The sequence below is a fragment of the Canis lupus genome, chromosome 34 (assembly GCF_003254725.2).
Source record: "Canis lupus dingo isolate Sandy chromosome 34, ASM325472v2, whole genome shotgun sequence".
Taxonomy (NCBI): Eukaryota; Metazoa; Chordata; class Mammalia; order Carnivora; family Canidae; genus Canis; species Canis lupus.
In genome coordinates this window covers 8,157,799-8,172,473 of record NC_064276.1, presented here as the reverse complement: position 1 = coordinate 8,172,473, position 14,675 = coordinate 8,157,799, and positions in this window count along the sequence as shown.

Here is a 14,675-nt window from a genome sequence, read left to right as displayed (position 1 = left end):
GGCCCAGACAACACGTCCCTTGACATTTATTTAGCATTGCCACCTGCTGAGCACGGGGACGGTGCTGTGTGTGGAACCCCACATGGCCCCCCTCCGTGGGGAGGGGTGCTGGCTTCTCCATCACCTGCAGCCTGGCCCCCGTGAGGCCCCCGTCCACCCAAGCAGCCGTGGGGGCTCCCGTCGTCAGCACCGCTGTCTTCAGGCCACTGCAGTGGGGTCGGCGCACCCGTGTCTGCTCCTGGTGACCGGGGCAAGGGGGGGGGCTGGGAGCTCCCCAGAGGCCGGAGACAAGATGCAGTGACTGGAATCTTCTACTCGGTGTCCAGAACCCCGCTGTCCCCACCCCCAGCGCCCTGGGACCGAGAACCTCCTTCCTTAGGAGTGAGGGGACGTGAGCTTCTTCTTAACAACCCAGTTCCTCCTGAAAATATCCTGTTCCCCCACATAATCTCCGTGCTCAGAAGGGGGAGAAAGTTCTAGGTGCAAAGCTTCCAGGTCCCGTGGGGATAATGTCAGAATCTGAGCAGAGGGAACGGCCCCCCACCGACCCCTCGTAGGAAATGTCTAAGCTGGGGGCGTCAGCGGCTCCCCACCTTGCCCGGGGCTGAGCGAGGACAAGCCGACCCTGCGAAACCACAGCACCAGGGCCGCGCTCCGGGTTCCGGACCCCAGGGCTCATGGTGACCCCGTGCTGAGTGATCTCCATGTGACCCCACGCGGTGGCCCCGGGATGCGGTCAGAAAGGGCTGACAGGAGTCCCGGGGCCGTGGTGACCATCTGGGGAACGCACTGGCCCCAGGCTTGACGCTGCCCTGCCGCTGTGCCGTGTGCTTGTGGGAGGCCTGGCTCCCCTGTCCCGGGGCTCCCTGCGGGGGCCACGACCAAGCCACAGAGCCTCCTCCTCAGCCGCTCACCTCCCAGGAGCCGCCCAGAGCGGAATCCCACCCAGGGGTGACATCGCCGTGCCCCGGGAGCCACCGCCTTGGGCTGAGCCCCCGGGGACTCCAGGCTGAGCAAAGCCGCGGGGCAGGAGCCCAGCCACATAAGCCAGGCACACCGCGGTCACCCGGTCCGTGTCCTCCATCCGTCCATCCATCACCACCTGACTCTCCCATCCCTGCTGGACTTGAAGACCCTCTAGCTCCCAGCTCGGCAGCCCCAGCAACACACGTCAGTAGGGAGGCTCTAGAGGGTGAAGGGACCCTCCCCAGCACCCAGAACCGAGTCTGTACCTTTACCCCGCCCCCTCCCCAAATAGTCTGCATGTCACTCATCCCTGGCTTCCTGCCCACGACCTTCAAAAATGCCAGATGTTGGGCTTGAGCCTCCAAACGCTGAGTTTCTTGTCCCTTTCCTCACATGCCAGAGACGTGTGTCCTGTTCACCGTGTTTGCTGCGCTGTGGCCTGGGTCTCCAGGACTGGTCTGTCTACCAGGTGCGAGTGTGCACCTTAAACACCATCTCCGTCCTCTCCCAGGCCCCGGGGCCTCGGAACCACCATTCTACTCTCAAAATACTTCTACCATATGACCCAGCAATTCCCCTCCTGGGTGTTTACCTAAAGGAAATGGAAACAGGATCTCAAAAAGATGCCTACGCCCCCATTCGCTGAAGCATTATTCACGATAGCCAGGTTGTGCAAACAACCCAAGTGTCCACGCAAGGATCAATGGATAAAGATGAGATGCGTACGTAGACACAGTGGACACGAGTCTGTCTTGAGAAAGAAAGAAATCCTGCCATTCATAGCAGCGTGAGTGAATAGCCCCGGAGAGCGTTATGCTATGTGAGCTAAGTCAGACGGAGAAAGGCACATGCTGTACGACCTCACTGATCTGTGGGATCTGAAAACGCATAGGCTCCCTTTTTTTTTTAAGATTTATTTATTTATTTATTCATGAGAAACACAGAGAGAGAGAGAGAGAGGCAGAGACACAGGCAGAGGGAGAAGCAGGCTCCATGCAAGGAGCTCGATGTGGGACTCGATCCCAGGTCTCCAGGGTCACGCCCCAGGCTGAAGGTGGCGCTAAACCGCTGCGCCACCGGGCTGCCCCATAGGCTCCCTTTTTAAGGCTGGTGGCCACCAGGAAGGGTTTCCATCCCTAAGTCCAGGAGGGAGCGCCGCCCCAGCTGCTGAGCCCCTCTGAGCCATACTACAGACTCTGTCGTTCTGGCCTCGTTCTTTAGTTGGCAAGCTGTATTTTTCTCTTTTTTTTTTTTCCTTTTTCCTGTTTTTTAATTTGAATTTAATTTGCCAACATATAGTATAACACCCAGTGCCCATCTCATCAAGTGTCCTCCCCAGTGCCCATCACCCAGTGACCCCATCCCCCCACCCACCTCCTCTCATATGGCAAACTTTAAATCTCAGGAAAGAAAGCAGTTATCATGCAGACAGAAGAGAAAGCACCGCACTGTGCAATGTTTGCAGAATCCTTTACAAGAAAATGTTGCAGCCAGAGACTGAGGTGGAAGACCAAATAGAAAAGAGCCTAGAAATAGAATATCACAAATTTCAGCATCAAAACTATAGTTGAAACATGAAAAATAATCTGTTTTCTAACATATCTTTGACTCATGGAACTTAAGGACCATCTGGATAAACTCTCATTCCCGCTGCTGAATCCCAGAACTGACCATCACACACGCACGTCGCCGGCCCCTGTGGAGGATCCTGTCCTTACCTGCCATGCATGGGGCTCACCTTGAGAGTGGCGGCCCTACCACAGGGCTGTTTGTTCAGGCGCTTTAGCCCCGGGTCCTCTGGGCACCGGCAGCCCGAGGCAGCCGTTCTGGAACAGCCCAGCTGCGCACCGGGCCCGGGTCGGCGCTGACGGCCGTAGAGGGGCTGCGGGCTGGCAGGCTGCTCACGCAGGGCCCAGGCCCGACCAAGCGGGATGGTTTCCCGCCTTGGGTCAACAGTGCATGCTCTTTCCCTCTGCCACAGTCATCAGGCACCTGCCCGGGGGAAGACACCTGGGAAGACACCTGGCTTAATGCCCTCCACAGAGTAAATGAAGCCTGTGGGCGGCTGCAGCGACCGTGGCCAGACCTGCCCCGCTGCAGCTCCTCTCAGGTGAGCAGAGTCACAGGATGAAGCGGAGGTGCCCACACGGGTGAGTCTTTGCCCTTGGACCAAAACCCAGCTTTGCGGGACCACCTGGACTTGAGGTTAGGTGCTGAGTGAGGGGCTGGACCCCAGTCTGTACGTGCAGCGCCCTGTTTGATTTCCGCCCATGCGTTCCCACCCCCACTACCCGCGAAATGATAGACGTGCATTCGAAGTGAGAGTACCAGTCAATTTTTATTTGTTTTCAACTCGAAGTTATAAAAGCCTTTTGCTGACACTTCAGCAAGTCCTCTTTGCTAATTTCGGAAGAAAACCAGACCACGGAACGTAAGGGAGGGCATGATAACGCGCATGCCCAGGTGGCGGGGTGAGAGCCGGGAGTGTCACCGACACGCAGAGCACACGGCTTCACCGAAGCTACTTTCACTCTCTCCAGGCGAGGAAATGGCTTTACCTGATGACAGGTGCGCGGCGCTGCTGGAAGTGACCGCAGCAGGACGTGGGCCCTCAATGCGTCCACATCCCTGTGGCCTGCCGTTGGCACACGCCTCAGGCTAGATGCTGACGCCGGTCCCCGGTGCCCCTCATCCAGGCCCAGATTCTGTGCATCAGCCTCAGCACAACACAGGAGAAGCGGCATCGTGTCCCCACCATTCATGCCTCCACTAATTCAACGTCCATCCAGCACACCCGCCATAGCCCTCAGCTCGGCCGTGGTAATGACACCCCCAAGACCTCAGGGGCTTACAGCAGCCTTAGTTTGTTTCTGGATCATGTTGCATGTTGGAAGCACATTGTCCGTGGGTCTGTCCTGGAGGGAGAACTGTCCCTCCCCAGGACATGCTGTCCTTAGGCAGAGGGAGAGGAGACAAGAAGGCCCTGGAAGTGCCAGGGCCTCTCACTGCTTTGCCCAGAATGGGCACGGTGCCACTTGTACCCACGCCCCACTGTCTGGGCCGAGCAAGGCCCGTGGCAAAGTCCCTGTGACTCGGGCAGGGAGGCCCCACATGGCAAAGGACAGCTGTGCGGTGGACACCGCATTCGGGGGGCAAGGAAGTGAGTAACTGGGAACAGCCACACCACCTCGCACCTGCTGTGTGCCAGGCACGGGGCTTGCTCCTGAGTCCCCAGCTGCATAGGACTCCTTTGCTCAGGCTGCCCCTGTGGCACCTTGCGCAGGTCATTTCACCCTCCTGGCTGCTGGCTTCCTGTTAGCCATAAAAAACGTACTTAGAGGTTTCAGGTTTCTCAGAAATTCTCCAGTGCTGGCCTTTCCACCTCACTTATGATTAAACTAATCCTTTCCTGGAGGTCGTGAATCAGCCCTGAGAACAGGATCTTAGCCCATGCCATCTGGCTGGAAGGGAAGGAGGTTCCCCCGCTCTGCATTAGAAGATGGAAAAGAGGACCTTGGGGAGTTTGGAAGGAGCGTTTTGGCAATGCCTCCTGAAATCCCTACACCTCCGCTCAGACGCCCGCGGAGCAGAACTCACCTGTAGTTCTCCCAGAGGCCAGCCGGTGAGCCCATAGCCAGGTGTCCACAACTACCAACCCAGCTGGCAAGGGAGGCCGCCTGAGGCGGGGCGGAGGGTCCTCCTGCCGGGGTCTTCAACAGGAGCTGTCCCAGGCCCATGCGCCTGCCAGACTCCCCCTACAGCCGCCTGGCTCCCTTCCACAGCCTCCCAGGGCTCCCGCCTGTGACTCACAGTGATGGAGATTTCTTCTTCCGACCTCAGGGGTTTTGATGGCTGGCCCAGGCAGCTGGCTCCCCAGCTGGGGTCTGAAAACCCCAGAGGGCTTCTGGTGAGTTTACAAATTGGGAAAGTTTTAATCTGCAGTCTGGACAGAGACTCAACAACACCTGGGTGTCCCGTGGCTAAGAGGCGAGTGGGGAGTGGGTGCGCAGCCCTGGCAGGAGGGCAGGCCCCAGCGGGGGCCCCCGGGTGGCCGGCCTGGAGCGTGAAGGGCCAGGAAGCATGTTCCCGCCTGCTTTGCCTGCACATCTGGTCGTCACCATGTTCTCAGGGGCTGAGCAGGACGTGCCACTCTCCCCAGGAAAATTAGGCACAGAACCATCCAGAGAGATGTGCATGCCACGTTTGCCTAAATTCCCTGAAACATCCCATCCTCCGGCTCATCTCCCCACAGGATGGTGCGCCGTCGCGTGCCCTTAGCACCCACATGTCCATCAAGTGGGACACCACGCCTCCCCACCCAGGCTTGGAGGGCACCTCCTACTGATGCAGATGGGGTCAGGTGGGTCTGTTTGTCTTCTGGAGCTGGGGCACACCTAACTAGCCCATCATTCCACTTGGGCTCATGCCTCAGGGGAAATGGACCAAATATTTGTTCAGCTTTAATTTGCTCTCATTTCTGAGTGAGCTCAATAGCTGTGGAATGTGCTATCGTTTGCCATTCCTCTGTGCTCTTCAAGACTACTCCCAGACCTTGGGCACCCAAAAATCCTCTCCTCCAGCATACCAGTCTTCAGCATTCAGTCTCCAGCTGGGGACTGAATTGTGTCCTCTCAGATTCATAGGTTAAAGTCCTAACCCCCATGGGAAGATGGGGCCCCTGAGGAGGTCATTAAGGTTAAATGAGGTCATAGGTGAAACCTTCACCTCATAGGACCAATGCCCTCATGGGGAGAGGAAGAGAAGCACCACGCCCTGGCAGGCTCTTGCTCCTGTATTTGGCTGGGACCCTGAGCAGTGGCCTGGCAGGCCAAGTCCTCCTCACTTCCACTGCCCTTACTGCCTGCCCCTCTGTCTGGGCTCTTCCAGAAGTGCAGACGCAGTGTCTGGGAAGAGAGTGAGGCCAGAGGAGGTTCCCGTCGCTGGCAACCCCTGAGCACTGGGAGCTGGGCTACTAGCAGCTCCGCAAATGATGAACCCTGTTGCCAGCAGTGACCAGGCTTTCCCTGGGCCTGGCGAGCCTCCACGAAGATGCCAAATTGGAAGGAAGGAAGGAAGGAAGGAAGGAAGGAAGGAAGGAAGGAAGGAAGGAAGACACCAGATCTCTCTCTCTCTCTCTCTCTCTCTCTCACACACACACACACACACACACACACACTCATCTGTGCCTGTCCAAGTGAGAAGGGAGGACATTGTAAATTTTGCAAGAAACCAACCAAGCTTTTTCCTCTCTTTCACTAATCTCAAAAAGAGATACCAGAGAATTTTCCTGTTCTTTCTTCCATTGTTTAGAATGAGTGCTACAGTCACCTCTGCCTCCTGGTAAATGCTCTCACTCTCTAGAGAGAAAAGGTTTGTTGCCAAGTAGGTGTTGAGGTTCTGGGCATAACCATCCATTACTGGAAGGTGCAGCCAGAGAGGCCAACCTATACCAACAACCTGAAAGCAAACCACAGTTGCTTTAGTTTTGCTAATTTTTAAAAAGATTTTGTTTGTTTGCTTATTTTACAGAGAGAGAGAGAGAGAGAGAGAGAGAAGGTGTGTGCACATGAGTGAGCAAGGGGGCAGGCAGAGAGGGAGGGACAGCAGACTCTACTGAGCATGGAGCCTGACTCAGGGCTCAACCTCACAAGCCTGTGACTGTGACCTGAGCTGAAATTGAGAGTCGGACTTTCAACCAACTGAGCCACCCCTTGGTTTCGTTATTTATCTTAACTTAGGGCACAATGTGTCAAGATTGTGCCTATGACAAGTAACATCTTTTTTTAATTTGGACATAAAGGAAATGGTAAATAATCATGAAAGATCATGGCAGCACCATGCCTTCTCTGGTGCGGCTCACGGCGGGAGAGATTTCCTGAGGCTGTGTTGTTACTGTTTATATTTATTGCTCTCTCTGACTGCACACAGAGGTCAACAGCCATATTCACCCTGACTCCCAAACTCAGACATGGTTTTATCTCTCAACCTTTTATCTAAGCTTACTGCTGCTATCTCAGCTCGGGGAGGAAGTGTTTTTGGAAAGAACTTAGGACTGAGATACAGATATTGGGAGTAAGGGTCAGAAGACTATATATGGAAACCGTCACCATTTGTGTTTGGTAGGTCATGGATTGAATGGGCCTCAGCCTATGAGCCCCATCCTAGAGGCTGAAAAATGCGTGTATCAGTGACCTGGTGGATTTCAAGGTCTTTGAAGAGAATGAGATCCTTCTTAGGCTCTGAGTTAGAGAGATGATCTCTCTAGAAAGTACCTAAATAATTTTTCAACTTTTTTCCAAGTTTTCACCATGTAGATTTGAACCTGAGCTCCCCTTAATATTTTTGCCTATTTCAGATCCAACTGAGTCAAAGATGTAGAAAAACCACAACCCCCATTCTGGTTCCATGTGGCTCCTTCTGGAAGATTCTAGGCCACCTCACTTCCTCAGTAGCAGGGTCCTCTCTGGTCCGTCTTCCCTCATAGACCCTTCTGTGGACAGCCTAGCCTCACCCATAGGCTCCCTGCTATGTCCTCCTCTTCACGATCTTTCTTATTCCAGGAGCTTCTTTTCAACTAATCCTGAGTCTGTTTGAGCTGCCATTAACAGAATACTGCAGACTGAGAAGCCCACGATCAAAGTACAGACCAATCCTGTGCCTGGTGAGGGCTCTCCTCGGGCCTGCAGACAGCCTCCTCCTCACTGGAGCCTCCTAGGCTGCAGAGAGGCTCTGGTTTCAGGGCATGAACCCCACTTTGGGTCCCCAGCCTCATTTTCCCCTAGTCACCTCCCCAAAGCCCCACCCCCAATGCCATTGCATTAAGGATTAGAATTTTAACAATGAGAACTTGGAGGGGGGGTTGTGCACAGCATTCAGTCCACAGCAGCCCCTGGGACCAGCTCCCCTGGGAGTTCTGGCAGAGCCTTACTCTTCCTGTCCAGGTGTGAGCTCAGGTCCCTCCCGGCCCCCCTGCCAGCTCCACACCCCGGCCATCCCTTCTTCCCACTGTAGGCACTCTGTGGCACATCCAAGGGGCCCCTCAACACTCTCCCTCCATTATCACCAGAATACTTAACCTTCAGCCTGAATATCCTGAGATTGTCTCAGGCTGACCTCAGAAGCACAGTCATTCATCAGAGGAAATGGGCATTTCTAGCCAAAAAAAGAAGGGCAAAAATTATCTTCATGCCTTCCACACCTATCATAAATGGACAAAAAAGTACAGAATGGAAAAACAAAGATGTTTTGAAATAGACTGAACTTCCTGCCAAGTTGGTTTGGTGGGGGAGGGTATTATTGTGCAGACAGGAAATGAATGTGTTTGAACCATATTTCCTTATTACTGAAGTAGGAAATATGAAAGCGACTAACAAATATTGAGTATTTAATACAGATTACATGAAATTCAGTGGAATTGCCCGAGTTCTAGATCTGTGCACACACAGCCACAGAAAGAGAAGGTGGAGGGGAGGGCATGAGCCTGGGAAGCCAAGCGCTGGATCAGGCTTCCTCCTGTGAAGTAAATACACGAAAACCATGAAGTGCTTTGTAACTGTGAAGCCCTGTAGAATATGGGGCATGACTCTGATCGAGTGGTCACGACTCCGCGGTGATGACGTAGCACTCTGAAAAGTCATCTTTTCCACACATCTCAGATCTCCTTAAGTCACCTTTCAGTTACCGTCTTCTGACAAAGGACAACACAGCTAACCTCTGGAGATACCTTCATTTCTCCTTCTCAACCATAGTGTCTTACTGACCAGGGCTCAGTGAACAGCAGGTATGGCAAGGAGACACCGGGTAAGCACCCTTCTCAACGTGGAACCCTAAGTAGAGGAAACCCACCTCCCTGGCATTTGCTCTCAGCTGCTGTGTACCAGCGCCCCCCTCCCGAGGCTGTACACAGGAGGTGTTCCTTGGGGATGTTCCCAGGTCACAGAGCTCCAGGGTGAGCATGCACATACTCCCCCAGGGGATCAGCAATCTGTCAGCGCCAGGACCACAAAGCTCCTGGCTTCTAGGTTCACAAAGTCCAAGAGACTTTTCACCCCAGAATCCGCTTCAGTTCCTCCTCTCTGCTTTCCTCTTTCAGCCAGTTCTACCTATCCTCAGACAGCTGAGACAGTCAAGCTTTCAAATATCCAGTGCCGCCATGAGATGAGACAAGGTTGCCCCAAGACTCACAAAGGCTAAAAATACCAGACAATTAGTAAGCATGTAGATCAATTCTTTTGATCCAGTTCATCAATAACCATCTGAGCTCCCATCGTGTGGGAGCCTACTTGGGGAAACCTTCCCTCCTCAAGGAAAATTTATCATCAGCTTAGAAAAAAATCCTGAAAATTTCATTTAATACTTGTTGAGAAACCATCAGTCATTTAATCAATGTATGCAGGAGAAATAGGATTCCACGAGGAAAAGGGTCATGTTGCCATCAGTCCAGTGAGGCCCTTGGTCCTCTGTGACAAGCAACACCTTCCCAGGTGCTCAGGCAGTTGGTGGTTCAGCCTGACCTCAGTAGGTTCTCTACTTCCAGAAATTGACTCCTTAGTCCTCTTCCTAAGGAATGGTTAACCATTGCTTCCAAGGTCCTTTGCCACATCGTTGAGAAGGGTCCCCTGTTTGCTCTTCCTTTCCTTCTCAAGTCACATGACTTAGCTTCTGGACCCCCTAGCCCTGGCTTGACGACTGGTGATGTCTCAGCTTGTCCTGGAGCTGCCACCAGCCCAACCAAGACAATTCAATGGGGAGAGAACAGTCTTCTCAACCAACGTTTCTGAGATAGGTGGATATCCACATGTGAAAGAATGGAGCTGGATCCCTACCTCACACCATATACCTACCAAAGTCAACTGAAAGTGGATCAAACACCTAAATAAAAGAGTAAAACTATAAAACTGTTAGAAGATGTAAATCTGCATGAGCTTGGTTTTGATGATAGTTTCATGGATATGGCATAAAAAGCACAAGCAACCAAAGGACAAAATAGACAAATTGGATGTAATCAAAATGATAAACATTCATGTCAAAGAACACTGTCAAGAAAGTGAAAAGACAGCCCAAAGAATGGGTGAAAATATTTTCAATCCATATATTGATACTGACCTAATATTCAGATTATATAAAGAACCCTTAACTAGTTAACAATAAAAACAGAAATCACCCAAGTTAAAAATTGGCAAAGGATTTGAACAGAGTCCAAAGAAAGTATACAAATGGCCAATAAGCACATAAAAAGATGTTAATCATCTAGTAGTCATTAGGGAAATAAAAATTAAATCTGCAATGAGATAGTGCTTCACAGTCTCCAGGTTGGCTATGATAAAACATGCACACACACACACACACACACACACACACACAATAACAAGTGTTGGTGAAGGTGTGGAGAAATTAATACCCTTGCTGGTGAGAATGTCAAGTATTGCAGCCAGTGTGAAAAATGGTGTGGCGATTCCTCAACAAATTAAACATAGAATTATCACAGAATCCAGGAACTCCACTTCTAGGTATATACCCAAGAGAATTGAAAATTTTTTCACACAGAAGCATGTACACCAATTCTTGGCAGCATTGTTCATGGTGGCCAGGCCCAGTCTGGAGGGTCACCTACCCAGTAGACTTTGTGAGAGTAAATGTTAGTTCTCTCTCCTCATGGAAACATCAATTAAGAGCATAAAAATCATCGCTCTTTTATAGGAAGTCAAGGAAGCCCCAGTTTTGCCAGAAGCCCACCTGGCACCACCTGCCACAGCCTCCGGCCACTGTTGTGAGCTGGGTCCTGCCCTTCTGTCTCCATCCCCCCCCCCCCCAACCAGGATTCTGCTTGCTGTGGCTCCCACTGGCATGGTTCTCAGCAGCAGGACAGTTCTCACACAGCCCAGGTGAGAAGGGGCACCACAGTCCCTCCTTGATTTGGCAAACCCAGGACCTGGAGGAAACTGGTCCAGGGTTCCCCTTTCCTTGTCCTGGGACTCCTCCATAAGCCACTTCCCAGAGTCGAGTTTAGAACTCAAAGGCAAATATACAAACCTGTGGATTTCTTTCCTTCTCAAAGACATTAAACCATTTCCAGGGTAGGGCCTCCTTTTGTTTTAATCAGTGTCTTTTATGATTGAACCCAAATTATCCACATTGAGTCTCTAAACAGTCCAAATATATGAAACACTTTTCATGTTGCCTCTTCAATTTGTATTAACACAATTTGTGGTATAGTTGATTAAGCTTGGCAGCTTCGTCGTGGGGCCTCCCTCTCTCCTGAAGATTTGAGGCCAGAAGAAAAATGCATGGGTCTCCAGAGAGCCAGTTCTTTGGCCAGGGAGGTGAGGCTCTCAAAGGCAAATTACTGAGGAAAGCCATTAATCGAGCAATGCCTTTATGGAAAATTTACTGTGATGTGGCCTTGCAAGGAGATTGTAATTAGTGACAGGGGAATCCCAGGAAAGCTGAGCGTGAAAGTGAGTGGATTCTCCCAGACCCCCCACCACCTCCAGCCCCTCAGGGCCCCCCTGTTTGTGGAAGCCTCCATACGCGTGCTTCCTCCTCCCATTACCCATCCTACCATCACTCAGCTTTCACACAGCAGAGGCCTCCCGCACGTCCCCAGGCGGCTGACGGAGCACCCTCGCCTCTCCTTTTCTCTTAATGGGTTCTGATGGATTTATCTTCAAGGATCCAAAGAACCAGTTGCAGATGGAACTGGGTAGCACTGGCCCGCTTCCCCGGGCGTCTCTCGGGCGGCCTGCGTGGGAGTTCCACAGCCCCCGATGCTAGCCGTTCTGCAGAAGCGAAATCTGAATTTGACCTCTCAGAGCAGCACTAGGAGTGAGTGGACCGCGGCGAGTCACCCTGCGCTGGGTACCTTGGCAGTGAAACGAGTGGCACAGCCACCCGGACACCTGCCACAATACCTGCATTAACAAGAGAAGCCAATCACGACTGCCAATGGAAGGGATTCGTAGTGGAGGGGTGCTGGGGGGCTTCTCCTGGTTGAAGACCCCGTGTTTGCTACCCGATTGGTCAGAGGCTGTGACCAAGCAGCAACAGGTCCAGGCTCCTGAGGCTGGATCCAGAGCTCACAGTCAGGCCTGAGGCTTCGGGCTGGGAGAGCGGGCCGGCCTACCCTACCCCTGCCTCTGTGCTCTGCCTCCCTGAATTCCCCATCCGCTGAGCCTTGGAGGGTGCTAGGCGGTTCACCTGAGCCATACACATCCCTCACCCATGAGAGCCCCCAAAACGTGCATATTATATATTTTTTGGTTGAAATGTTTGGTGATCCGACACTCTGGTCTTTAAATAAAGTTCCCACTGTCATTCCTACAAATCGCTTACGCATGGCCTACACCTTCTTCTTTGCTTTATTTTTTAATGAAAACATAATTTATGTACCATAAGACTCACCTTTTTAAAGTGCAGTGTTCAGTAGTTTTTAGTATATTCACAAAGCCCTACAACCAGCACCACTACCTACTTCCAGAACATTCTCACCATCTCAAAAAGAAACTCTATGCTATCTGCAGATGCTCGGCCCCTGGCAACACCCAGTTGACGTTCTGTCTCTGAGACTGTGGCTACTCTGGACTCTTCATACCCAAGGACTCGCGCAGTGCATGGCCCTGTGGCAGGCTCCCCTCACCGAGCATCTCAGCGTCCACTCGTGCCGTGGCCTGGCTCGGTGTGGGTAACCGCTGCCGCATTTGATGGATCCACCCCTCAGTAGGTGGAGGCTTGGGTGGTTTCTACCTTTTTGTTTTGATGAACAATTGTGCACAAGTATTTGTATGGCCAAATGTTTTCCTTTCTCTTGGGCTTTTACCTAGGAGTAGAATAGCAGATCCTCTGGGGCATCCCCAGTTAACATTTGAAGAGCTGCCAAACCGATTCCCAAAGAAGCCACACCATTTTGTGTGCCCAGAGGAGGGTGTCAGGGTCCCACTGCCTCCGAGGCGTTTTTACTGTTGTATTTATTTATCTTTATGTATCGTGGATGTAGAGACAAGTCCCTTAGCAGATATGTGACTTTGCAAATACGTTCTCCTACTCTGTGGGTTGTCTTACCACTTTCTCAAGTGTTTTTCTTGAAAACAAGTTAATTTTGGTAAAGTCCAATGTATCTATTTTTTTTCTTTTGTTTTTGCTTTTGGTGTCATGTCTCAGAAACGGATTCCTGATCCAAGGTCATGGAGATTTATGTCTATGTTTTCTTCCAAGGGTTCCATCCCTCTTTGTTTTTGAAGAGTGAAGTGATATCTACACTTCTCAAGGAGGACCAGTGGGGGGCGGGGGGGAAGAATTACAGAGAAAATGAGTCAGTTCATTTTATTGTTTTCTAAGTAACCCTAAGAGAGTAATGCCTGGCGTGATAGGGAAGACCAGTACTTGGGGCAACGCAGACATAGTTTCACTGTGTATTTTAGGGAGACTCCCGCTCACTCCTCCAGTGTCTCATCCTGACACCCCACTGACAGTCTCACTGTTTGCATTACGAGTGCAGTTTGGTTGTGCCAGTTTGAGGCCAGGCGCGTGGAAGCTCCTTTTGATGACGTCTGTCTTTCTGTAGCCATGACTCTGTGGACGAACGCCCTGCTTCTCCCCTTTCCAGTAGCACCACCTGCTGCTATGTCCCCTGCAACATGACCCTGGTGACTGGTACTTTCCCAGAATGTGGCTGGACTGTGACATCCAGTGCGTGCATCCCAGGGTCAAGATAGACTATAGATGTCACTTGTATGCTGCAGGTTACACTATGAACTTGACATCGCTTAGGAGAATCAATCAGTCTTTTCTCAGCTCCTCCTGAAGTCACTCCATCCACACCTCAGCCCCTCAAAGCCCCTTCTTCCGAATGTAAGCTGCCGCAAATGGGTTTGTCATCCTGCAGAACAAGGGGCTTATAGGAAAGGTCCAGCCCTGGCTGCAGACTGCAGGCCTTTCCCCTTCCCTGAACGTGTGTTCAAGACTAGCGCCTCAGCCTGCTTTTCCCTCTCTCCCAGACACAAGTCCAGCTGAGTTCCACAAACTGGCCTCCCCAAACCCTTCCCTCATCTCCGTCTGTGATTCTCTGAGCACGCTGTGGGGAGGCTGCATCCCAACGCCCACCCCAGGCCTTCGGGGCTCACAACCATTGCCTACATATTCAGGAAATTAAGGAAAAATGAAACAAAAAGCCATTCAACCCACACATCCTGCCCTGGAAAAACCCAAGCATTGTTCTTTTGTAGGCAACATCCCTAAAGCCCCAAATTTTCACAGATTTTATCACATTTGCCCCTGGAAGCAGGAGGTTCTCATTAATACACAGTGATTCCTGGAGTGTGTTTAGTTTTCTGTTGCCACGCTGAGGGGAGGGGCGGGAAGTTAAAGCCAAATCCTGGCATCCTCACACTTTGCATCTCCTCCATCCGTCCTCCCACCACTCTTACCAACTGACTTTTTTTTTTTTTTTTTTTTGTAACCAACTGACTTTTGAGGGAAAAGAAAGGAGCTAGTTTTAAAAACACACGCACACACACCAGGGTGGTAGGAACATCTCAAACACAGTCATCAGATCAGAGATAGGATCATAACGCAAGTTAATCTGTCATCACTGCACTTTTCAATGCATTTAGTGTCAAAAGATGAGACATCTTATTTTATGCCCTCCCCTACCTGTGATGCTTCTTCCTGGCCAGCGTTCCTTGGCTGCTCTCCGTAGCCTTGAGATAACCCAA